Source organism: Anser anser (assembly GCF_964211835.1).
Source record: "Anser anser genome assembly, chromosome: 2".
NCBI lineage: Eukaryota > Metazoa > Chordata > Aves > Anseriformes > Anatidae > Anser > Anser anser.
The window spans coordinates 151,301,914-151,326,879 of record NC_139721.1 but is presented as its reverse complement, the minus strand read 5'-3'; the positions used below and the strand labels follow the sequence as shown (position 1 = coordinate 151,326,879).

Below are 24,966 nucleotides of genomic sequence, written 5' to 3'. Positions count from 1 at the left end.
TAGTATAATTGAAATCTTAAGAGTATAATCATTACTAGTCCAGATCTAATTATTCATAAAATAAATAAATAAAAAGATGCAGTTAAAAATGTTATACACACACTGAGTTTCTACCCCTTGTCTTGGTGCTATGTTCAGTGTTCCCCAGAGCCTCCTCTGTGCCCGAGGTGAGTGCTCTCGTGGTGGTGGGAGGGTGCTACAGTGAGTCACAGCAGATGGAGACCTTCACCAGAAGGAGAACGATGTCCATAAGGTTATTCTTCACTCCAGGATCCACTTGAGTCATTTTTCTATGTTTGATAACAAGCATTTACACTGTTGCTCTTTCTTCCCTGGTCTGCAGATCTACGTTATATCCAAATTTCATTCCGTGATGCCTTTTACATGTGCTAGGTACTATTTCTGTGTTCTCTGAGTTATTCTTAAAACCATCTTAGCCCAGCTCCAGGTCTGCATTTCTTTAGCTGATGGGGTCTCCAGTGTCAGTCTGTCCCACCTTTTATCACCACATGCCTGCACTCATCTGTGCCTATCCCATGTTTCCATCTCTCAAGGCCTTTGTTATCATACCAGGCCTGAATTTCTCTGCATGACATCACTGTGTTAGAGCCATGAATGTCTTATTCTGCACAGCAAAACTTCTTGTTCTTGCTTTCTGTATAAAGCTATGGTTGTACCACACAAATATAAACAGAAGTAAAACAGCTTAGCTATAGGTAACAGAAATTGCTGTCACAGCTAAACCAGGGAAAACAAAGCTGCAGGCAGGTCAGGAGAAGTGGAGCCAGAGCAAACCCAGCAAGTGTCAGTCCTGAGGCCTTGCAAACTCAGTACAGAGCCTATGGCCTCTTGCTAGCAAAGCAATACTTGCCATAGGCCTACGTGTCTAGTGGCATGAAACTGAGCTGTGCAAGGGACAGCATGTCCTGTGAAGATTTCAAAGGTGTGACTTGAGGTGGGCGGAGGGAGGACCACGGGGAGATAAGATCCTATACACCTTGGGCATATCTACATTTCCAAGTTGGAGCGTAGGCATTTTTCTCTTAATAGTTTATTAAAGGTGTCTTAGGCTCCTGAAACTATCCTATTTAGGTTGCAGTCTCTTGTATAAGAGAGGTGAACCCTGATAAGGTGTTTTCTTTGAGGGCTTGCAGCAAAAGTAGGTCCTGATCAGGTGAGCTCAGGTGCTATATGAGCTTACACAGCACTGATTTACTTCATGTGTCTTTTAGCAACAGTGGGATGTATGAAGGATAGCATTCTGGGCATTCAGAGATTCAGAAAGAAACTATTCATTCCTAGGTTTGGAAAGCTTCTTCTCTCTTATGGTTGGCTGCACTGATTAACCACCGAGCTACCTTTGGACAGAAGGAGGTGTTGATTTTTTTTTTTTTCTCATTCGAAACATTCAACTAAATTTAAGAACCTGCCTAAATAATAATAGCAGAGAAGGAGAAGATATGCCATGTCACTATTCAGTTTTGTTACATGTGTAAAATAAAGATATAAATTGAACAATTCCTCGATTGCTGCCATTTACATTTTAATGAGCAATAAAAGTGATATGAAGCACTGTCAGACAGCACCAATATATAAATCGCTGCATTTTTAATTAGAATTGGAATTATGCAAAATAATATGATCTATTAGGGAAAAACAAGCTTTTAAACAATGTGTAGACATAATATTTTTTTCATAAGTACATACATATTTAAAAGAGCAAGCACTGGCAACTACTGGCTAGTCTGTGTTAGAACAAAGAATGAACCTGATGTGCCTTTATCCACTGGACAACCGGAGTCCTGTTGCTGTTGGTAAATGCTGTTGGTAAAAAAAAAAACGTCTTGAATAACATTTTGCAAGAAAATTGAACATGTGGTATTAACTTTGCCCCATCTGAATATCTAGTATTACTGAACTGTGGTATCACATGCAGTCTTATTGAAATAAGCAAACACAGTGATGCTTGAAAATTACTTTCAGGATAGGCCTTAGACATGTTGGATTCCAACAAAATTTAGGACCGAGGTGTGTCCTAAAAATGCAAATTTGTCTTCCCCTTTCACAGTGTGAGCTCTCCTCCACCCAAACCTGCTCCGTTCTTGACTGCACCTTGAGTCTTCAAGCCATGACTTGCCCCCTGCTCCCATGGTTCACCAAACCCTCATCTCACCCATCCCCAGGCTGCGGCCTCTCATGGCTGATAACACATTTCCCAAACTAGGAGCACAGCTCTTGTCTTAGTTTCTGCTCAGAGCAACAGAGGTGCAGGAGCACGATTCCAGTCAGTTCTGCAGCACCCTTATATCTCCAGGAGAGAGTTCATCACCAACCCCAGAGACATTACTAGGTAAGCCAGGTACTTGGTCAGGTACCATGCAAAAATCTGGTGGTCAGGGAACTGGCCTGGACAGATTAGACAGGCCTGCATGGTCTCAAATAATCCCTTGCATTTGTGTCTAAGGCTGGCCCTGTCTGTGTACTAGTTATAAGAGACATCAGTAATCTATCACAATCTTGTGTATAATAGGCACAAATGAAATAAATAGCACTGCACAACTTATTAGAGATAGAGTATAGCAGAAGAACAAGGAAAGTGTATTATCTTATCTTTGCACTCTCACATTTCGTGCTTATCTTGGGCCTATCAGTGTAGTCATCTAAGCCTTTACATAAACATCAACACGAATGGCAAAGCCCTTAGTGGATCATCAGTGAGGTTTCATTAACAGCATCTTATTCTTCAGTAACCAAATACTCTCATTAGAGGTGAACTCTGACTGCAGAAAAGAAACTTCTTACTTATTTTTTTCCAGTCCACAACCATCACTAATATCAATAAGCCCAAACTAAGTGAAAAACATAACTGCCAAAGTGATTTCCCCACATCTCTTTCCATACAGATATTTGAGAAGACGTGGAGGGGATTTGCTTGCACCACCTATGTATCAGACTTTTATTTCTCATTAAATGCCCTAAAATAAGCTTCGAACTTGTGTAAGGGATCAGACCTGGGCAGTGCTGAGTTTCTCCAAGTTGGGATGACGTGGAGAATGCTGGTACTCCAACAAAAATCCACCCAGGCAAACTATTTTCAATAGGATATTGGGGAAAAAAAAGGGCTATAAAATAGGATACTGGAAAAAACAACAACAACAACAAAAAACACAACAAGCAAACTATTTCCAGGATATGGTCAACTGTATCCTGGGGTGCATCAAGCACGGCATCGCTAGTTGGTCGAGGGAAGTGATTGTCCCACTCTACTCCGTGCTGGTGCGGCCTCACCTCGAGTACTGTGTGCAGTTCTGGGCACCACAGTACAAAAAGGATGTAAAACTGTTGGAGAGTGTCCAGAAGAGGGCTACGAAGATGGTGAAGGGCCAAGAGGGGAAGATGTATGAGGAGCGGCTGAGGTCACTTGGCCTGTTCAGCCTGGAAAAGAGGAGGCTGAGGGGAGACCTCGTTGCGGTCTACAGCTTCCTCATGAGGGGCAGTGGAGGAGAAGGCACCGATCTATTCTCTTTAGTCACCAGTGATAGGACCCATGGGAATGGTGTCAAGCTGAGGCAGGGGAGGTTTAGGCTAGACATCAGGAAGAGGTTCTTCACTGGGAGGGCTGTCTCACACTGGAACAGGCTCCCCAGGGAAGTAGTCACAGCACCAAGCCTGTTGGAATTTAAGAAGAGTTTGGACTGTGCACTTAGTCACATGGTCTAAAATTTTGGGTAGACCGGTGTGGTGCCAGGAGTTAGACTCGATGATCCTTACGGGTCCCTTCCAACTTGTGATATTCTATGATTATATGATTCTATTTCATAGGAATGAAAACCCTTGAAGTAAAGTAAATATCTCCATATGATGGATGATATAAAGCTTTAGTCCTTCCACTTCACAGACACCATCCAAATGCTATCAGTCATAGTGGTTTTCAGTCATGATATCAATCAAAGCCATATTTTAGTAAATTTTAGCAGAAACACCTTGCATCTTGAATTATCAAATCTTTGTGTTTCAGTGCTTATGATATTGTCATGTTTTTCACTGAATAGCTCTAGGAAGAGCAAATACAAGTAACTTTTAGCAACCATCTGCAGGAATTAATACCCCAAACTTATGTTTCTAGCTGTTAACACAGTAGCTAGTGAATAGTTTTCAGTTAGAGCGAATGGCTTACACCTTCATTCAGACAGAAGGGCTGGATTTCATCCTTTCTTGGAAGGTCTTCAATTTTTAAGAAGTTTAGAAAAATAGATCTTCTTTATGCCAAAATCAGAACAAAATGGAAACTTTGCACAAGGTGAGAAGATGAGTCTTGGCAAACCGTGGTTTTTTTTTTTTGTTTTTTTTTTTTTTGGTATGTTCTGCAGATGGGAGAAGCAGGGACAGAGAAAACGTGAAGATTACAATTTTGCACTGACAGCCCATAAAGACAGGCTGCCTTGAGTTTCAGGCAGGACAGGCAGAGATTTGGATCCTGCCGAGGAGCTGGGTAGCCCCAGGGGAGGGTTCATTTTTCTCATTTAAGGAAATGAAGTTTGTCTTCGTATATAAGCAGCACAACAACAGCTGTGATGAAGCTCAGCAGGTATCATCTGTCCTAATTTTAATAAGGTTGTTGTTTTTAGAGCAAAATCTCTAAACAATGTAAATCAAACCACTTCTATGAGCTTTCATGTACTTATACCAGTTGGTGGCACCAGGTGGGTGCATGTCTCATTCCTGTTACATCCCTCATGATCTTTTGGCCATGAGAGGTGAATCCAAATGTGAAATACTAAAGAGGACATCAGCAAAGCACTCAAAGTCCAGCAGAGTCTGAGTCCCTACACAGAACTTGCAGCCTTCTACAAAACACCTGAGGCCTCCTTTCTCAAGGTGTGAGAGGTAGTGCTTATGGCCTGTTTTTCCTGTAGCTAATCCATGTTTCAAGGCAGAGTATTGACCTGTGAAATTCCTATGTCCTTGTACCTCTCCTTCAAAACACACAGTGACTCACAACACTGAAGACTATCAACAAGTCTTGGGGAAACAACCCCTGTGTCTTGATAATGACACCAGAATGGGGTTGCTTTGAGCCTGCTCCACCAACTGTTCATAATGACTTCAAACAGCTCCTGCACATTGCTCTCTCTGATGGACATGCTGTTTGCTTACTTGGTTAAGACAGGCAGTTTCTTTCCCTGTTCTTGGAGGGGACCAAGGTACAACAACAAAACTATCCAGTGGATCAGTGCACAGATGTATATTTTGAAGAGCATTTGAAAGCTAGAAAGCCTGGTCAAACTCCCAGCTGCACACACCAGTGAATTTTGGGAAAAAGTAATAGCATCTACTCTTCTAACTCAGGTCCACCCCACACAAAAGCCCCTGTCATGTCTAATGGTACTGGCACTGAGAAGTCACTGGAGTTGCCTGTTGCCTGTTGCTGTGGTCTATGGAATTATTTTGAAACTCTGTTCCTGGGGATGGAAATGCCAGCTCATATCCAGAAAGCGGTAATAAAAAGAAGAAATGAGTACACACAAATGCAATAGTATACATTCCATTATGAATGCCTTTATCTGTAGGTTCTTTGTGTTTTATAGCTTTATTAATTAACAACCTGTAAAGACAAACAACACAAATGCAGAGCTTGAAATGACTCGGTATACTGTATTTTGTTTTCGAAGGTGTCTTCTAATAGTTCTTTACAATGTATTCTGGAGTATATCATTGCATATGTTTCTTAGACTGAACTGAAATATAGTCTTTTTTTTAAAGTTAAACTTGATATCATATTTTCTTGAAAGCTGTCATCTTAAAAATATAGCGGTGTTTCAATTTAGCTGAGATATATTGAAAGAAAGGAGGAACCTTGTGCAAAATTTTAATATGTTTTTCAAGGTCTACTGATGTTTGCTATATTTGTTTTTAGCTGGTAAGGAAAATGAGACAGAAAAAGAAAGTTGAGCTGGGTGAATGGTTCATAAAATTAGCCTGAACTTGCCTAAAAGAAATTTTATGCATCCCAAGCTTCATTTTTCTACTGAATGTTCAAGTCTTGCTTTCAGCTACACTACTCCTCCTTGTTTTTGCCTGTCATTATTACATAAAAAATTAACCTTTCTGTGATTAGAGAGAGTAAAATGTTTCCTTGATACATCTTTTTTTTTTTTTTTTTTTTTTTCTCTCACACTCATGTGAAAGAAAATTCAACAGAGCTACATTAATGTAAAAGCATTGTGAGTGAGATCAGACTTAGTTACCTCCTGGTGACTACGAATTTAACTAAAAGTCACAGCAGGGATGGTTACTGATGGCAGGGAGAATACCAATACTCTCAGTCGTCTTCCTCCTCATGCACATCAAGAAAAGCCTGATAGCTTCCAACGGAGCTACACTTTCGGGATATCCAATTCCCCTGAAAGTTCAGGAGCCCATTCCCAGCTCAACTCATCACCTTTTTAAAGCGTATCTTAACGAAATAGTGCTAAAACCAATATAAGCTGGCAGTTGGATTACAGAAACCATGAGAAACATGGCGAGGAGACAGTCTGTGGAGATCACCCACAGGAGCAATCCCTGCAGGTCAGCATGGAGACGTATCAGTCTGTAGCTGCCTGGTAGATAAATAACAAGAGTTCATTTCCTGGTACTGTTCATAGCTCCTTTTATCAGACCTAACATTCACTAATTTCTTTTAAGATGTTTGCCAAACAAATACAATTCCTGAAACATTTCTATTCCAGTAATTGCAATTGCCTTGTCAGACTTAATCAGGAGGATGACATCTGTATGAAAAACTAAGCAATACTTTTTTTTACAGGTGCTACTCCATGGAGTAAAGGCTGAGAACCATTATTTTTAAACAGAGGGAAATGAGAAAACATTACCAGGTAAAAGAGGAGCAGCAAAATTAGGCAGAAGTTTAATCCTTTTGATTACTACTCTGTAAATAGGGGTGACTCTCTAGATATTAAAGTAAAACCTATAAATGGAAGGAAAGATGGCTCATAAGTCTTTTGTTGTGATCCAAATGCATGAACAGTTTGCTTTGATGCTTATGAAGGAAGCTGTTTCAAAGATATGGGGAAGGATAAGTAATAATCTATTGCTGTTTGGAAAACTACAGAAAATTCTACTTATCCAGCAGGCACCGGCCAAATGTGGTATTTGGAGAAAATAGTTTATAAGAGCATGAAAGACATGTATGTGTGGGGCAGGATGTATATCAAAATCATTGTGCTGTATTCTTCCAGATTTACTTGGTCTTGCCAGTAATGTAGCTTTTCTTTCCACCTCTCCTGTACAAAAACTCTTTTCTTGGTAGTAACAACTACTTTCAGAATACAGGTAAACAAACAAACAAACAAATGAAAATGTAAGAAAGCCTCCACTTCTAGCACTGGAAAATTCTATAATAATTTTATGAAATCCTAAAATAGCGCCAGCCACTCAGGTGTACAAGAAACAAAGCTGAGGAATGATCCCAAAGCCTTTGGCAGCTTGCTCGATAGCTCGGCATTGCTCTGGGCAGTCTGGGGACAGGCATTTCTGCTGATGGCTACCAGCCCAGGACAGCGTGCCACCCTCCCCAAGAGACTGCAGCCCCAGTCCCACAGGCTGGCCTCCCACAGCGTTTGGCTCCAGCCGGTTTGGTTGAGCAGCAGACTGAGATGGGACTGCACGCGATGGATGCCTCAAACACACACTTAATCTTTTAGGGTGAAGTTGGCAGTCTTTATATTTTGATATTTAATGAAGACATTTAGACTTAGTGGAAGGGAAGTGTTCCAGGCTTTCTCATGGTGTTTGCTAAAACCAATGGATCTGTGCCTGGACTGAATCCTGAGGATGGGACTGGAGATACTTACTAAACCTCCTCTGATGAGATTTTTATTCTAACGAGTTTGTTTGCAAGTTTTCTGTCAAAGAACAGCTGCTAAGGGCAACATGAAGCATTCATGGCACGACTGGGGAGAATGACAAGCACATTGGTTATTTATCACTGACAGAACAGTGACAGCTCTGGTCCTACAGCCTAACATTTCCAAAAGGAAGCAGGTGGATATAAAACAGCAAAGAGACTGAAAGTGAATCCTGGGAGATATCATATAGATTGACTGTCCAGCCCTCAAGCTACCAACTTACTCAGGATAACAACCATGGCAATGGTTCTGCAAAAGGACTTGAGCCAACTCCAAACAACGATGGATAAGTCCACCTGCTCGCTCTCCGAGAGACTCCCTCCACATATGCAACCTGCCAGAAGATTTAATAAACTAGAAGTAAAACTGTCTCATGGCTACTGTATTGGTTAAAGCATCAAGTCAGTCTCTTTTTGCTGTCATCGGCAAACAGTAAGAAACAAATGAAAAACAAATGAAAAAATGTTACAGGATTGTACAGGCCCTTCAGGTTTGTGTTCTCTTTCTCCAAGACCCTTAGGAAAACACATTCATCTGACATATAAGCAGTCAACACTTCACATTAGTTACCTATCTAAAAGACAGTTTTAGACAAAGGTGATTCTTGCCCTGTTTGCTACTAGTGAAATGTCAAGAATATGCCTGCTCCTAGAAAGTGATGAGGATGTGTGAGAGACAGAGAGACAAGAGAGTGAGAAACAGAGAAATCTGAAGAAGAGTAGACAACTTTGTTTGTACTCAACTGGGGGCGATTCATCCTCCCCTGGGAGCAAAGGAGGGATATTATTGGCAAAATTATAATCACAGAGGCAGCAAGGAAGTCTGAGTTCTCCTGCAAGTAATGTTGGAGACTTGGCCAAATTTCCTAGACACTTCTGTCTAAGGAGTAGGTCTGGGTCTGCATGTCCATGACCTGAAGTGAAGCTGAACTCCACCTGCATTTCTGAGAAGAAAAGTTTTCCTCATTTTTTGATATGTGGAAAGAGACATTTTTACCAATAGGCTTTGATTATGTAAGTCCTCTCTTTATCAAAAATAAAGAAAATGTGAGCTTCAACCTTGCCATGCAGGAAGTCTGCTGACTCTGTAAGCACAAGGGAAAGTGCGTGCTGCAATTTCTGGCTTCATTCAGACTTGCATTTGCTCCAGTCTGAACTGTTTATGTCTCTTTCTGAAAAATGGTACTCCAGAATAGATATAATGAATATTCACTTCAATGGTGTTGATCTGGAGTTGGCATAAGTCACTTTTGTGAAGTTGTGCAGATAATTAGTTGTCAGCTCATTTTCTTAGTACAGGATGAATACTAAAATACCCGGTGTGCCCAGATTTGAAGTGAACACCTGTAGTTTGCTAGCAGTAAAGCTCTTGACGAATACCCAGTGCTTCTTCTTAAACACTAATAACATTTCACAGAAGCTCTTCTGTACCTAGATGGACATCTGCAAGAACAGGAGTTTCTTTAAATGACAAGAAAATTATGGTGCTTATTAGTTAGCAAGGCTCTAAAAAAATCAATTCTGTTCTCTCAAAGTTATGACTTCTCAATAAGAAAGTGAAACCTTTCTAATAATATTGATTACTATTGTTAAACTGTGAAAGAACAGATTATCTACTCATGCAAATAAGGAGAAAAATAATTTCTAAATTCAGAAGATTTATATGAAGAACGATTCTACCCTAATGTAAAAGGGTATTAGGAATCTTTCATTTACATGATTTTTTTTTTAAATACTCTTTCTGCAAAGTGAAATAAAGCTATGTGCTACATCATGAGGACTACAAGACATTAAGTTCTTTGGAGAAAATATCCCAAGGACTTCTGCAGGGCTTATGTTGTTTGATATCTTCCTCTACCGGGATGATGAGACACAATTGTATCCTTATAAATGATCCCAAAATAGGGATAGTGGCTTATCCTCCAACAGGTAAGGGTTGGAGAAACCAGTGGCTGGAAAACCTGCAGAATCTCTTCGGATTCAATGAGATATGAACTGTTCGGTGCTGGGCAGGACTACCACTGGGAAGTGAGTGGCTGAGCAACAGCCCTGCTATACAGGACCTGGGGTAGTGATAAACATTGAGCTGAACATGAGCCAACAGTGTGTGCTAATTGCAAATAAACCAAAACCGATGCAGCTAGCAGGTCAGGATAGTTACTACCCACCTCCACTGGGTACTGGTGAATCTAGATATGGAACACTGTTTTATTTTATATTTAAGCATTATCATGAGAAACGGGAGAGTTCAGCTCAAGGCTGTTCAGATGGTCCAGGGTCTAGGGCACAGGATCCTAGACATCTGGGGTTGTTGGTTGGGGCAGGGAAGGTTAAGGGGTAATCTAGTAGCAGCCTATGACTACCTAAAGGGTACTTGCAAAGGTGACAGAGTGAAATTCTCTCTGGTAGGAAAAGGTGGCAGAACAAGGTTGTGGAGGCTCCATCGTTGACTAGTAGGTCATCTCTATTGACCTAATCCAGTGTTGGCCACAGGCCCACTTCAACTGGAAGATTGGACTAGAGACCTCATGAAATTTGTTCCAACCACCATTTTGGCATTTTGATGGTTTTATAACATACACCTTGTCTTATAAGCCAAAATGAGTACAAAAGAACTCTGAAATGAGAACCCTCTCAATACATGGCACTGTCATAGTCGGATGCAGCTTCGTTATTAAGGTGGTTGATTATGGAATGGTCAAACATGATTTACTCTGGCACATCGACAGTGCTCAGTGCAGTTTTCAGAATATTTTTCTCCACATTTTTATACCATTTAAATATATATATATATGTCAAATGTTCACAAGAAATTCTGAAATAAGCAAATTCTTTTTAAAAGTTCAGTACAGTTTCACTGAGCATTTTCCATGTCTCTTCCAATTTATGGCAAAGAAATAATGACAGGAATTTTAATAGCTCTAGTGTGAAGCCAAGTGAAACTAAGTAGTTTGAACTGATACATTCAAACTTGAAAAATCAAAACAAATTAAAAAATGTGAACATATACAACTGGAAGAAAGCTAGGCAGAGTAGCTGCTAATGGGGACAACTAAGTTTTCGTGGGACTAATTAATTTTAAGCAAAAAATATTCATTAACTATTAAATGCAAAGATCAGAAATGTTCTGCTTTCCTTCTTACGATACAGCCCCATCCTATTGTCCTTGCCTCCTGACTCCTGAGTATTCATCTCTCTCATTTATTTTTTATGGAAAACACCAAAGAGTAGTGTTTTTTTTGACACATGAAATTAAGAACTTCATTGACTACTTTGCTTCATTTTCCCTACTCTGAATTTGGATTTTCTAATATACATTTAGATTTAAAAAGTTGATAAAAATTTTAAAACAGGACTTTGAAATAAATAAAAATAATAAATAATAAAATCATATGTTTATATTAGCCAAACTAATTATCCAAATTAAATTCTTTTTGGAGGCCAGAGTAATTGAGCAACTAAGTTGGATATGAATTTCCCATATGACTTAGATCATCAAGCTAGGGAGGAGTGTAACATTTCTTGAGGTAGGTAACAAATTACTCTGCTGATTAGAAGAATACTGAATGTGAAGTACCCAATATTCAGGTAAAAAAACAAAATAGACTTTGTAAACTATCTATAAATTGAATCACTGTTAGCACAAAAATCCTGAAAATTTGAAAAATATGCCTTATGTAGTTACAGGAGCACTTCACTGCAACCCAAACATGTTTGTCTTTGATATTTAAAATCAAACATCTTTTGTGAATTAATGTTCAATAAAGAGAGCAGTAAGCTTTCCTCCAGGGCAGGAGGGGATTTTAGGCTTCCTGGTCTAATGGTTCATTGTCCTTTTCTCTAAAACTCTACCACTTGTCTGACTGTCAGCCAGAACTTTCCTTAAGAATGTTGGTATTTATGCAACAGACATGAATTTCACTCCATCCTTATGTGGAACCAAATAAATGGTGCAGGTATGGATGCACTAAAGATGTAAGATGCAAGCTGAGGTAATGATTGGTGCAAAAACCCACAGCCCTTGTAGGAACATCATACTATTTCATACCATCTCCACTTCTGACAATACTAACTTATCTTGTGCTTTCTGAGCACACAGCTCTTACTCTATGCGAGGGATTAAATCAGTGGCAGTGCTCCCAAGTGCTTTAATGAGGCAAGAGAGAACCAGACTAACTCCAGTGCTTTGCTGTAGGTCTGAACACATGTATAGTGTTGATCATCTTGTCCTGCCTTGACATGTGTATATTTTAAATGAATTATTCAATCCATTTAACTGATTAAACTAGAAAACCCCAATAATAAAGCCCCAGATTTCTAGTCCAATAAAGTTTCTCACACAATGGTGAAGAGCTTCAGAGAAGTACCAAGGACAAGCTAAAATAACGACTGCAAACCCCAGAAGGAGATGAGCTCATGAGTTATCCCAACTGGTACAATCCCTGCAGTGCTGCACAGTGAACTTCTGGGTGGGGGATCAGGAAAAACCCAAGTGATGGGTCTGTGATGAAGAAAAACCTTTCAGACTTTGCTGATGAGGACTGCTCAAATGCTAGTTACATCTCTAAGTAGCGTAATCCAGTTCACAGAGCAGAACTGGGATGGGCTCCAAAGAGACATGTCTGCCTACCCTGTGAGCATGAGTAGAGATGTTAGAGTATGGTCCCAAAGGGAAAAAGAGATAAAACACATCAACAAGAAGAGAAGCAAAATAAATAATTTAGTTCACTGGTGAAAAGATTTTTTAATGTCACATTTCCAATCTTTGAACTATTTTGGCAATACCTTCGTTGGCTTCTTTGTCACTTGTCATATACAGAAGAACTTATCTCCATGGCAACACATTATATTAAATGTAGAAAGCAGAACCTATCTATCTATCTCAGCATCTAAGCTTATTAAAGTTCATTAAATTGTAACCTAGAGTAAGAGGGGAATAGGGACCTGTACTGGAGCATTTGTTCAAGGCAAATAAAATACACTAGCAGATGCCAACTAAAAATGTAATATTACATATGTTCAAGAGGTTGAAAACAGTATCCAAACAGATTTGAAATAGGAACAGCTTTCTAGGTAGCGAAAGATCTGCAGGTCTGATCAGTACTCTAAAAGTAGTGTGCAAAGGGGAGAAATGAGCTGCTGAGACACTTTGTGTCTGTCATTCAGGAGATAGAATACTATGAAGAGCAGAAGCAGTTTTCTGAAATCCAGGCAAGGGAGTGAATCATACAGTGAATAAGAAAACAAATGATCACAGGGACTGGGATTAGCAGCTGAATTCTGCTGGCGGTTTGTGACTTTGACTTGCATTGAACTAGCTAGGAGTGAAGGGCATTTGGCAGTCTCGGGAATAGGCCCATAAATCAGTGAAACTTGGGACAACTTGCACCAAGGCTGCTCCAGACAGAATAGCTCATAAACAGGAAATTCAAAAGAGCTCTGAAATGAATTAATTCTGTGATTTTATGCAATCTTACGAATTAGTCTTCAGATGGACAATCTATATGCACTTCTCAGGTCATTTAAACAACACAATTTTTTAATGTTATGCCCGCAGTGGTGCAAAACACAATGTGTAGCTCAGGCAGTGCTTTAGCTGCTGGTCAGTGGGGGGTGAGAGCCTATTCAGAGCATCATTTGCTTTGCCCGCATATCCACCACGGGCTGCAGTCAGACACAGGGCTGAGCTCCATGTACCGCTGCTGCCAGCCCTCCTAGGTTCTTGTGATAAAATTGGTATTCACAAGTCTCTGGGTCTCTTCATTCACAAGACCAATGTTACTGATGTGTGTATGTCCCCTTTTAACCCGCACAGGAGTATTGCTGTAGTTTTCCTCTGTCCTCTGTACATTGAAAGGTCTGTTCAAATGTTACTATGAAAAGCTACTTACTAATAGTTGCATGCCTGAGATTAAAAACACTCCTTCTGCTCTTGCAAGTGAGAATTCCCCATTCGGCTGAGCGTTAGTGGCTTGTGCTTGGAGAGCCAAAAGCCCTCGATTCTTGTACTGTTCTTGACCCACAGCCGACTGCTGAGCAGTGCGTGCTACAGAAGCTGCTAAATACCTTTTCTTCCAGTATCAGGCAGTTAGAGCTTGGGATAAGGTTAAAATGTGTTCTTAATCTGTCTGAGCAATTTTGCACACAGCTGATAACCAACAAACATGAAAATCAATTAATAGCTTGCTTTGTCCACTTGGTTCATTTTCACACGGCTCATTAATGAAATATCTTAAGGCTTCCTATTCACAGCAGGCATGAGGAGATAAATGAAGGTACTAAAATGTATGAACAAGAGGTTTGTTCAAAAGAGTTCACTCTTATTAAAAGTTAACTGCACAGCAAAACGAACAGAATAAATGGAACAAATGCTTGGTAGAAAGTGAATCACACCACAGCGGTTCATGCCTCTTACAAATTGGTGCTGGGCTTCTGACCACAGGTGCAATGTTATGTATGTTATGCCTCTACACAGTGTCTCTTACATCTTCTGCTGGGGAATACAGAAGAGGAATGCAAGGCACAATGGGAATGAACAGGAGAGACACCTGACTGGGTTTTAGTCAGCTGAAAGCTGGTTCCTTATTATCTCACTTTGCTACGGGGAAAACAATCCTGGAACAAGCAACCATTAAACCTGTGTCAGGAGGCTTACTTAGGAGGTGCTGAGTTCACTCAGAGCTGTGCTGGGCTTTCCCCCTGCTCATTTGTCCATCCCAGTATGCCCACGAGTCCATTTGTCCTTTCCAGCATCCCCACTCCTGCAGCCTTCCCCATGCCCCAGCTGTCTGGCCTGTGGCACATTTGGCTTCCTCATCCACCAGCCCATTTGTGGCCATCAGCCACAGCAGCATCTCAGAGATGGGTATTCCCAGATGTGCTTTTTTTTTTTTTTTTTTTTAATTTTTTATCCAGCCTGACAGTGATGCTAAAAGACACATCTTGAATGACGCTTGGGTAGTTTACTGCCATACACATACAGGCTTTACTGTTTGTGATTTGTACATTCCTTAGGTAAAACAATGAATGCTTGTGAGCTGGGTATCTTGCCTTTCAGATTATTTTACCCAGGACTCACACATGGGTATAAAAAGGTAGGCTGAAGTCAGAGTGAACCAATTATGCCAAAATCGTTTTCAGGAATGAGAACAGTCAGTGCTCTAGTGACCACTCTGATTAATAAAGGACTGCAACTGAAACCATACTCGACAAATTAAATCAATACTATCTTAAGACTGTTTTGGCTCCTAAATACAGTCAGCATTAAATAATATATCCCTCTATAGACACAATTCTATACAGGAAAATATGACCTCTCTTTCCTTTAAATCAAAATAATCATGCAATGACTTCTTCAAAGCTCAGACTTATTAGACAGGAGCAACACAAGAATCGTAGCTACTATATTTTCTGTGTCTGACTATAACAGTTTTATGAAATCCATCTGTCTAAACAAGAAAATTTTGACATTGGTGGTTCAGAGACGTAAGTCACTACCAGATGCTACTATCATCTTGTTAGTATTATTGCAATATTTTAGGAATCTTTACATGACCATATTAATACTTACAGTAGTCTGTAGACTGGTGAAACAATGTTTGTCTCAGCTTTTCATAGTTGCTTCTCTATGGTATAAAAGATGACAGTCAGGAGACAGTATATCCCTGAAAGATCTTGCCTAAAGGACAGCGTTTTGATGGAGCGGGGAGGCGAGACGAGACACTCTTTTTTTTCCTAATGCCTTCCTTCAGCTTCTAATTTGTTAAAGGAAAAATGCCAGCATTCTTCCAAAGTTCCAAGATCATTTCTTCCTATTTTAAAAACAGCTATATGACACATCAAAGGAGTGCTCTAGAGCTGATAACCTGGCAGGAAATGACAGCAGAGAACTAATGAGATGCTTTTTTATTTATTTATTTTTCCAGTGAGGTGGAATTTACCATTGTTTGGGGATTTATGCAACAGTTCAAACCCATTTCATCAGACAGACTAATGCTTTGTGCTCACTCTCCATCAAAGCAGAACAAAAGGTACATTTTCTTAAGCATGTCCTGGACTGCACAGGGAGCAATCAGTTGGTAGAACATGAAAAAGAGAAAACGTATTTGAAACCAATGCACTTGGCATTACTATAATAATGAGATTCTAATACTACAATAGATTATAAACACACTTCCATAATTATAACCACTCTAAAATAACCCTAGCTTGTATCCAAAATCAGTAATTACTAAATGTTAAGATTTGACCTTGTGGATAACCATTTCAGCCTATGTATGATGGGTTTTCGTTAAGAGTATCATGCTGTTAATGCTATGATGTTTAAGCATGGCTATCTTACAGGAATCAAACCAGAACACAGAAAGACTTTCATCTAAAAAAATATGTTAAATAGTCCAAACACTACCTAACACGTATTAACCTGACCTGCACAACAGGTGTTGCACAACCTGTGCGACCTGTGTAACAGGAAGCTATGTTGGTATATACAGAACGCTTGCATCTACGAACCAGAAAACATTACAGGGATAAGTACTGGACTGAACTTCAGGTTAGACATGCTAAATGTAGTTTTGGGGTGAGCTAGCAAAACAAATATCTTAACTATGATGCAATATCTAGCTCTAAATATCCATGTGATGTTCCATGGCAGTACCACTTATAAATCCATAAAAAAAAAAAAGGAGTTGCTACATGTATATAGTTTAGATTTTGTTTAAAATGTGTATTTGGACACAACTATTTTTCTAAAGAACTTTTATCTCAATATTTTTCAAAAAAAGTTTTCTTCACTGATGTGAGGACATAATTTTGGAATCATTTTACTCTTAAATAAACACTGCAGTCTGTTCACCTTCTTTCTAAACAGCTTCATTTGTAACCAGTATCATATCTAAAATAGAAGATTTTTTTCACACGAAAAACACATGGCCTGGCAATTCTGTTTTATTATATATATATGCATATATATATGTATATATATATACTTCCCTCATAGACACATACAACTTTAATATAAGCAATCAGAAACATCTAACTTGGGATTTTGTTTCTTTACCTACATTTGCAATTTCAAAATTGGCTATGGGTCTTAATTTTTCTAAAAGACATTCTCAGGACAAAATTCCAAATGTTTTCCATGAATACAGATGATAGAAATTAGCCCTGAAGTTATCTGTGTGATTTTGAAAGAAGTAGGCATAAACTCTACAAAATCCGGTAGTGATTATATATTATTATATATTTTATTTAGTTACATTATTATTATATATTATATATATTATACAACAGCACCGTTGAATACTGCTGTACAACAATTAGAAAGATTTTTGTAGTATTCTTGAAGTTATCCAGTCACACAGAGAAGGGTTGCTCTTTTGACACATTACCCATTAATTAATCTTGATTGCTATTCTGAGGAATAGTGCATTGACATTGCCACCAAGCTGACAAGAGAGCAAATACATTATAAGAACCAAAGAACCATCACACACGGCAGTGCTATGTTCCTTCCCACCCTTCTCCCAAAAAGAACAAGCTGATGAATTTAATGCAAAGAAGCTGTGTTATTTTCTGATGTCCCTAAAAAATTCATGTCAATATTACTGCTTCAATCTCTATTAACAGAACAACAAGGTAGAAATCCTTCAAAAGCCACAGGAATAGGGCTCTCTGAGACATTAGAATAAATGAAGACATGGATGAGAAGACGTGGCTAAGATGTCCTCAGCTAATACACACTTCTTCAACAACATTTTGTGGAGAAGAGGTTGAACGCTGCCCTTGAAGGTGTCTAGTTATCGTATCTACGTTCCTAGTTAGAGAGGTCTTACAGATCACCCCCTGTATGGGAACATCTACTGCAACCTCTCAGCAGTCATAATACCACCAGCCCGGTCCTCCCTCACAGGCCCTGAGGACTTGCTCCTTCATTTCACCACCACTTTATCAGGAGATGTCCAAAGCAGAGATGAGGGGAGCAGCCACCCCACCACTTTGACTTGGATGGGTGCTCGGAGACTGGCTGTGCTGCCATCCTCCCACCGGGGAGAGGTGAAAGCATGGCAGAGTATTTTATTAACAGTCCCCGTGAATGGCCCTACAAAAGCAGCGTGACCTCTTTCTTTAACAAATGTGTTACACTTCTAGAAAAAAAACTAGTTTGCTCCAGTCAAACTAGATTAATTTTCCTTTAAAGCTATTTCAGTTTGCTTAAGGCATCTTAAGCACCCTGTATAAACGAATTAGGAATGACAGTTTCTCTAGCAAGGGGATAGGTGACCATGTTCTTTTCTTGTACAGTACATACTTTGTGAGAACAAAGAATAAAAGGCAGAATGTTATCTGTATGCCTGTAATTTAAATGGCTCTCTCCCCTTGCTTTGTGAGAGTTTAACATTCCCAGTGATGTGTGGAGAAAGACTTTGAAACATAAAAATAGGACTTCAGATAACATAAAATTACTTCGCAGCAACAAATGCATGCATCTGCTGGTCTATAGACATGCTAAGCAAAGCACGTTGGAATTTTACAAACAAATTCACAGTGTGTCAAAAGCTTCAACAAGAAAGCAGATTGAGTGATGCTCTGTAATAATGGTACATGCCTGAGAGTGCTCCACAACAGCCCAGCTGTGCTATGGGACATCTACTGCTGCACAGGGCAATCTTAACACCTTAAATAAGACAGACCCTTATTTGATTTGTTCAATAAAACTCTCCTGTTACACTCACATGCCGCATTCTTGTAATTCTGCAGCCTTTTTCATGTCTTTGAGAGAGATGCAAAAATTAAACCAGACTTCAGAAAGCGTAAGAGGGCAGAACCTTTCTCCTAGGTAAATGAGATTTCTGTTTACCTTAAAATATCAAATAAATACCCAGTCTTAACTCCAAATTTATGTTTTTTTGGACTGCATGGGATAAAGCACCCCCAGTGTCTCCTTTTCTGATGCACAATGCAGTACATGAGAGACTGGCAGCAAACCTTGCAGCATCTGTAAGACAAGCTAATAACATGACCAGGTCTCCTGGACTTCCAGGTGTACCCCAGGACACAGGCATGCTAGAAGGAGCACACAAGGCAATGAGAGGAGAAGTGCTGTGGCATGCTGTGAGGCTGAGACCACACAAATCAAGTTATCAGGCTGGCTCCGGGCTGGCAAGGAGGACTGGGGAACAATTTTCAGTTTTGCTCCTTTCAAAGCAAGTGAAGGAGAACAGCTTCTGCTAAGTGCTAAACAAACTTCTGGGAAGTATTTATGTGCCTGGTTTGAGGTTTGCCAGCCCCTCTTCTAATCAAGGGATTTGGGTTTCGTGTAGCTGATGCTTTAGTTATGGAGTTACTCATTGCAGAAACCCGTTGCCTTGGTAGCTGGGTGACCCAGGGGGTTAATAAAGTGAGTTTTCACCCCAGAGATCTGTGATTCATGCCTGGCTTAACAGACAACAGTAAATGAGTTTGGTGGTCTCAAACTAGCCCACAGACTCAGTGTAAAATCCCAGCATCATTTCAAAGGAATTTACCATAGCTGGGATTTTCAATTCATAAGAGAGCTAAGGCTGGAATAATAGGGTTATGTTTCAGGGCAGGATGAGAGGCCATTAAGTAATCCTAGTATATTATTAAGTAATGTAAGTTTAAATACATGTGCATAAAATGTCTGGAATTAAATTTAAAAAAAAATCTAATTCCATTACGAGTTTAACTTTTGACCAAATAGTTGCAAGGAAAAAGGGAAACAGTCTTTCCCTTACAGTGTTGAAGACAGTGATATTTCGCTATGTAGTGACTGCATACAGTTGTACAGGAACTAAGGATCAGCCATAGAAATTCCAGAAGTGCCTGAAGCTGTTGTTAGAGGTAGTCCTATAGAGATATTTAACTCATTCATACCAAGACATGAGACAGTTTTTGAATATTTCTGTCAACAACAGTCCTTATGTGCTTATCCTCAAGAGGCTAAAGATTTAAAATTCACTGTGGACTATTGCTGAAAGACTGAAAGCTGTCTGATGGCACTATCCCACGGACATACCACCTTCAGAGGAAAATGCGTATTTCAGTCTCACGTGTGTTAGCTCACTCAGCATGGTGCGTCACATCAGAAGCAAAAAATATAGAAACAACTGCGTATAGGTAATTTTGAGACATAATCCCAGAGCAATGCCAACATCCTTATGTATAAAATACTTTTGCCTCCTTCTGGGGATATACATCTCAAACATTTCACATGTTCACCAATGGGACAGACACAAGGCTGGAGCATGTTTTGCCCCTGCCCATAGCTCTGGCTGGCTCCCAGGCTGCTATAAATCAGCATCATTACTTTCCAGGTGAGGACCTGAATCTTTTCTTACCACCTTGGTCTGCGAGCAGTAGAGTCCAGACCTGTCAGAGGGATGTCACTAGGCAGGTATATCCAGAAATCCAACAGACTGTAGTACATTTTCTCTTTATAAACAGCCCACATGTTTATGGATGACAGCGGTACTGGGGAGGGGGCTAGAGGGAGAGATGCGGGGAGTGACAAATAGACTGTAAATTAAAATTAACTGCATCAGAAACTTGAAGGAAAGATACAAGTTGGATACTGTGTATAGAAAATATCTTATTGCAGTCAAGCCTGACCCCGTTCCTTGAAAAGCATTTCTCTGATTTGTTCAGGTCACAAGTGGGATGGAAATGAGCCTCCGTACTGCTTCTTCACACATCCGGATTTAATAGACTTTTTTCCACTGATAAAAGACCACTAATGAGTTCATTTTCAAGCTATTAAATTGGCTAGAATAGCTAGTTCTGCTGATGATTGCACAGAGACCTGACGGTCACAGTGGGTTTTGTCTTTGCCTGTTAACCATTTGCTGTCTCAGTGTTGCAATACAAATATTTAAGTAGAAGAAGAGAAACCAAGCACAAGAAACCTTGCCCTGCCACCCCAACCCTTTGTTTGTTTTACCCTTCCCATTTTGTGACTGCGTATTTCTTAGATGTTTGTAAACATGAATGCTTCTTCCCCAAATAACTCTAGTATCAGTAATACCCTGTGTGATCCAAACAATTAGAAGCATATTCACAGCATTTGAGTTTGGCTCGTATTTTCCTTCCTTTCCAGAAATGTTTTACTTCAGAGTATCTCATTTCCCACCCAGACCTCAGACTCCTTTTTCTGCTGGGCTGAAATCTGTGCCCTTATTGAATGCATACAGGGGATGCCTAGTGTTACACAATGCTGCCTGAAATCTTAAGAGAACAACTTATTTCTTTAGCCGTACAAATGAATGTAGTAAAGGAATCACTAGGTGATTTCTCTGTTGGTTTAAATACACATCCCTTGCACTGTTATGCAATCTATCAGCCTTTTACAGGCAAGCAATTAGCTGCATAGCTGCTCAGTGGTGTAAACGCTGCCCTTCGCAGTGCTTGAGGGAGGCAGAGGGAGGTTGTCAGAGTCTTTTAATGTGGTCGTGTAAAACGCATTAGAAATGGATTTGATCTCTGCCTTTCATATGCATGGGACTATGGATTTGGCACCATGGAAAATAAGCTGCATACCTGCCTTTCAGCACAGATCCGTTATCCTGCACCGCTTTTCCTCTACCTTGCTGTAACACATCATTGCTTTTGGCCAGGTACCCCTGGAGAGAGCCACGCACAGCAGCACAGGCTGCTTGAAGATGCCCTCTGCACTAGGCACAGCAAACAACCCTGAAATATGTCTGAAATATTGGAAAGCCGTCTGTGCCAGGTATTCAGCATAAGTGAAGGTTGTGGCTTTGTCCTTTTCCACCTGCTCCAGGGGAAAGGTAAGGAGAAGGAAGGGTAGATGGGAGGCTGACTTTGGGCTCTGTCCTTTCACACCCCCGCTGGCTGCTTCAGGCACAGTGACTGCAGACTGTATTACAGGTATTAAACTAGAAAATGTCATGCTGTTAAGATCAGAGATTGTGCTGCAGTTTTAGAGGCTTGAGCACATGTTCATTCCCTCCAGTGGCTTTGGAAATCTCAAGTTTTAGGTTTCTTCCCTTTTTTCCACCAAGTCCCTGCCCACACCACAGACACTCATCACATAATGAACACAGTTCTACCAATTCTTCCCTCTTTCTGGGACTTTCAGCAGGTATCCCTGCTTATTTGTCCCTGCACTTACATCAAACCTCCTGCTGTACTCAAACCTATTGTTTCACAGTCCTCCCGAATCCGTTCCTGAGAACTTCCTTTAATGAGACAGGATTTGTAAGAGGCAGAGAAAAACAATGCTAGAATCCTTTTCATATCACAGAAAGTTACGAATTTATGCATTTGTGAATTTTATGCTCATTGAAGATTTCCTTTCAAGCTTAACTGATGTTTTCACACGCAGTCAACCTGCCTTTCCAATGATACAGCCCTTGCTTAACTTTAGAGAATATAAAAAAGCATAAGTTGCCGCATAGACTTTGACATTCGTGTGGCCCTCCTTTATTCTTTACTGAATTAACTTCATTACCGTCCCTTTTCTTTTCCTGTCCTTTCCCTCCCTGACTTCCAGATAATCTTTTGACCACTTTTACCATTACCACAGTGCAGACAGCACACTGCTTACAAATTACAGTTTGTTCTTGACTGAGCTTGACATTTCCTAAACTAAAAAAAAAACAAAAACAAAACATTTCTAGCAACCAAAATAAATCTCTGGTTTCCAGATCTTCACATCACTATGTCGGAATAGCGCCTTTGTGACTTAGAGGCCAAAAGCATGGAGTCCCAGGCCACAAGGTGGGAAGAAAGGAGTCCCAGGCCACAAGGTGGGAGAGCAGCCTGCAGTTGTCCAACTGTTGCAGTTGCCATGTGGGGACAACAACTGCACAGAATAAATTAAATCCATTGTTTTCTGTACTCGTAAGCAGGCAAAGATCTCTGTTTACTCCTAATGAGATTTTTCTGGATGAATATTTCAGAGAATGCCCTCATTTCTGCTTTATTTTGTAATGTCTATTTTTCTGAGACTCGCATCCAAAAGACACTGGAGGTCTTTGCTGGGAAGCACTAGAATTGTGTCCATCATGACATTGCCAATTCCATCCAATCGCTTGACTGGTTGTACTGGGACTGTGACACCACCAGCGTGCAAAACACCTCCTTGCTGCTTATGTGCCATTCCTGTCCTGTAGCACCAGAACAAGAGGAGAAAAAGCAGGTACTAAATAAGGAGTAAAAGGCAAAGAAATCACTTAAGATTTTGGATATGGATGTTGGGTCAATAAGGAACAGATTTTCAGACAACTTTGGAGAGAAACACCAAAACGTATGAACATGTAAGATAACCATCACAAGATTTGCTCCCAAAGATTGGCGTATCCCATTTTCAAACGTTGATCACACAGTCAGAGTCTAGCAAGTGAGACAGAGTCTACACTTAATAAAAGAGGAAAAATCTGAAGCTACTTTTTTTTTTTTTTTTTTTTTGGCTTCACTGCAGCCACACACGAAGTCCATCCACAGTATCCCCCTGCAAGTGGGCTGCAATCAGTCACCTCATCCAGCATGGAGCTGGAATTGTCAATTCAAGTCTTCACTCAGTGATCTAATTCCTTCTGTTGAAGGCACTATGTGACTTCTCCCTTTCTTAATGAAAAAATTTCTTATAACCTCAAAGCTTTCAGTCCAGTCCTCAAGTACTTCTTGTTGGAGCAAAGCTGTGCAAGTTAAAATTTATCTTTAAGCAGAAAATTCTTGTCTTGCAAATGTTTGTAACTGGGTCTCAAGAGAATGGTTTTTGATGCTTCTGTGCCTGCTCGTCACCAGGATGATGGTGACATTACTATGAACATGATAAACACGAAGTCATGGAACTTCAAATGTAATTGTGCTCATGACACTTTCCATTTCATATGTGTTAAAATTTTGTGATACCTGATTTCAAACGTAAAGAATCTCTTGATATTTCTGTTTAGTTACATCCTATTTTCTCTGTGATGACACAAGCTAGTTGTTCATAATTAGCTGAAACTGAAACTTACCTTAGAACAAGTTGGCACAGGAACCAGTTCCTTCATTCTAAAGATGGGGGAAAAAAATGCCTCAGAACCAAAAGCACTACTTTTTGGGCAGTATTTAAGCAGTTTCAGTAGGCAAGAAAAAAAAAGAAAAAAGTGATTGGAAGAAAAGATGGTTACAAACTTGAGATCTAAGAAAAAAATGAATAATAACCAAAACACAGTGGATTTTCCTCATTTCTCAGTGCACACCCAAAGAGTCTACTTCTGAAGAACCTGTGTCAAACATATGGAAACACCTCTTTAATTCTCTAGAAATGATAATTTTCTAAGTTATTCAGGCTCACTTCACATGAGCCCTTGCTTCTGTGACTTATTTAAAATGTAAAGTAGGACCCCCACCCACTTGCACTTGTGAGCTGACGGGTTTGTGCTTAGATGGAGCAGAGTGCTCTGCTGGGCTGGGGTTTCCCACTGTGTGGCAGCAGCTACAGGAGAGTAACCCACATCATACACACTGCAGCAGGCAGCAATGCGTGCCTTTCAGGGGTGAGTCCTGGGTGTTACAGTCAGTATTTTACTGTGGAACCCATTCATGAAGCAAGTGGTGTTCAACGAAACTAAAACATGGAGCTTCTCCTTTAAGATTTATGAAAAGCACCAGTTTGCCAATATGTTTTTTTTTAATCAGAGAATGTGCTATAGACAGAGGACAGTACTCTTATGCAAGCAATGCTCTAGTAAATTACATTGAATAAGGTTTTTAAATTGATTAATTAAACTGCATTACAATTCTATATGGACACTTCCAAAGTGAATTAAGCTAAATCCAATGAAGACCGCTTTAATTTTGAATAAGGGATTTACATCATATGATTTAACAATCCAGTTTAAATTAACATCTTTATGTAGTTTGGATTTGAATTCTGCAGCATATGTTGTATAGGCGAAATGTAAAGCACAGTTCTAGCAGTGCACAGCAGCAAGTAAATCTCTAGCAGGTGAGGAAGATTTCTGTCTCCATGACAATATTGCTTAGGTTTTCTGATGGTACTACTTATCATTTGGTAGCTATTAAAA

At 39.9% G+C, this 24,966-nt stretch overlaps 1 protein-coding gene across 10 annotated transcripts in view; it reads right to left on the bottom strand.

Annotated features, from left to right (window-relative positions):
• Positions 1–24,966, bottom strand: part of ADARB2 (adenosine deaminase RNA specific B2 (inactive)) — a 312,048-nt gene that overhangs the window by 221,080 nt on the left and 66,002 nt on the right. For 8 of the 10 annotated variants that reach the window (XR_014579185.1, XR_014579186.1, XR_014579187.1 and 5 more), the window contains one exon: positions 17,054–24,966. This exon is cut by the window's right edge. The exons of the other annotated variants lie outside the window; for them this stretch is intronic. The gene's annotated coding sequence lies outside the window, so the exon portion shown is untranslated. Of the gene's footprint in view, positions 1–17,053 lie in introns of those variants that run through there. 10 annotated transcript variants of the gene reach the window in all.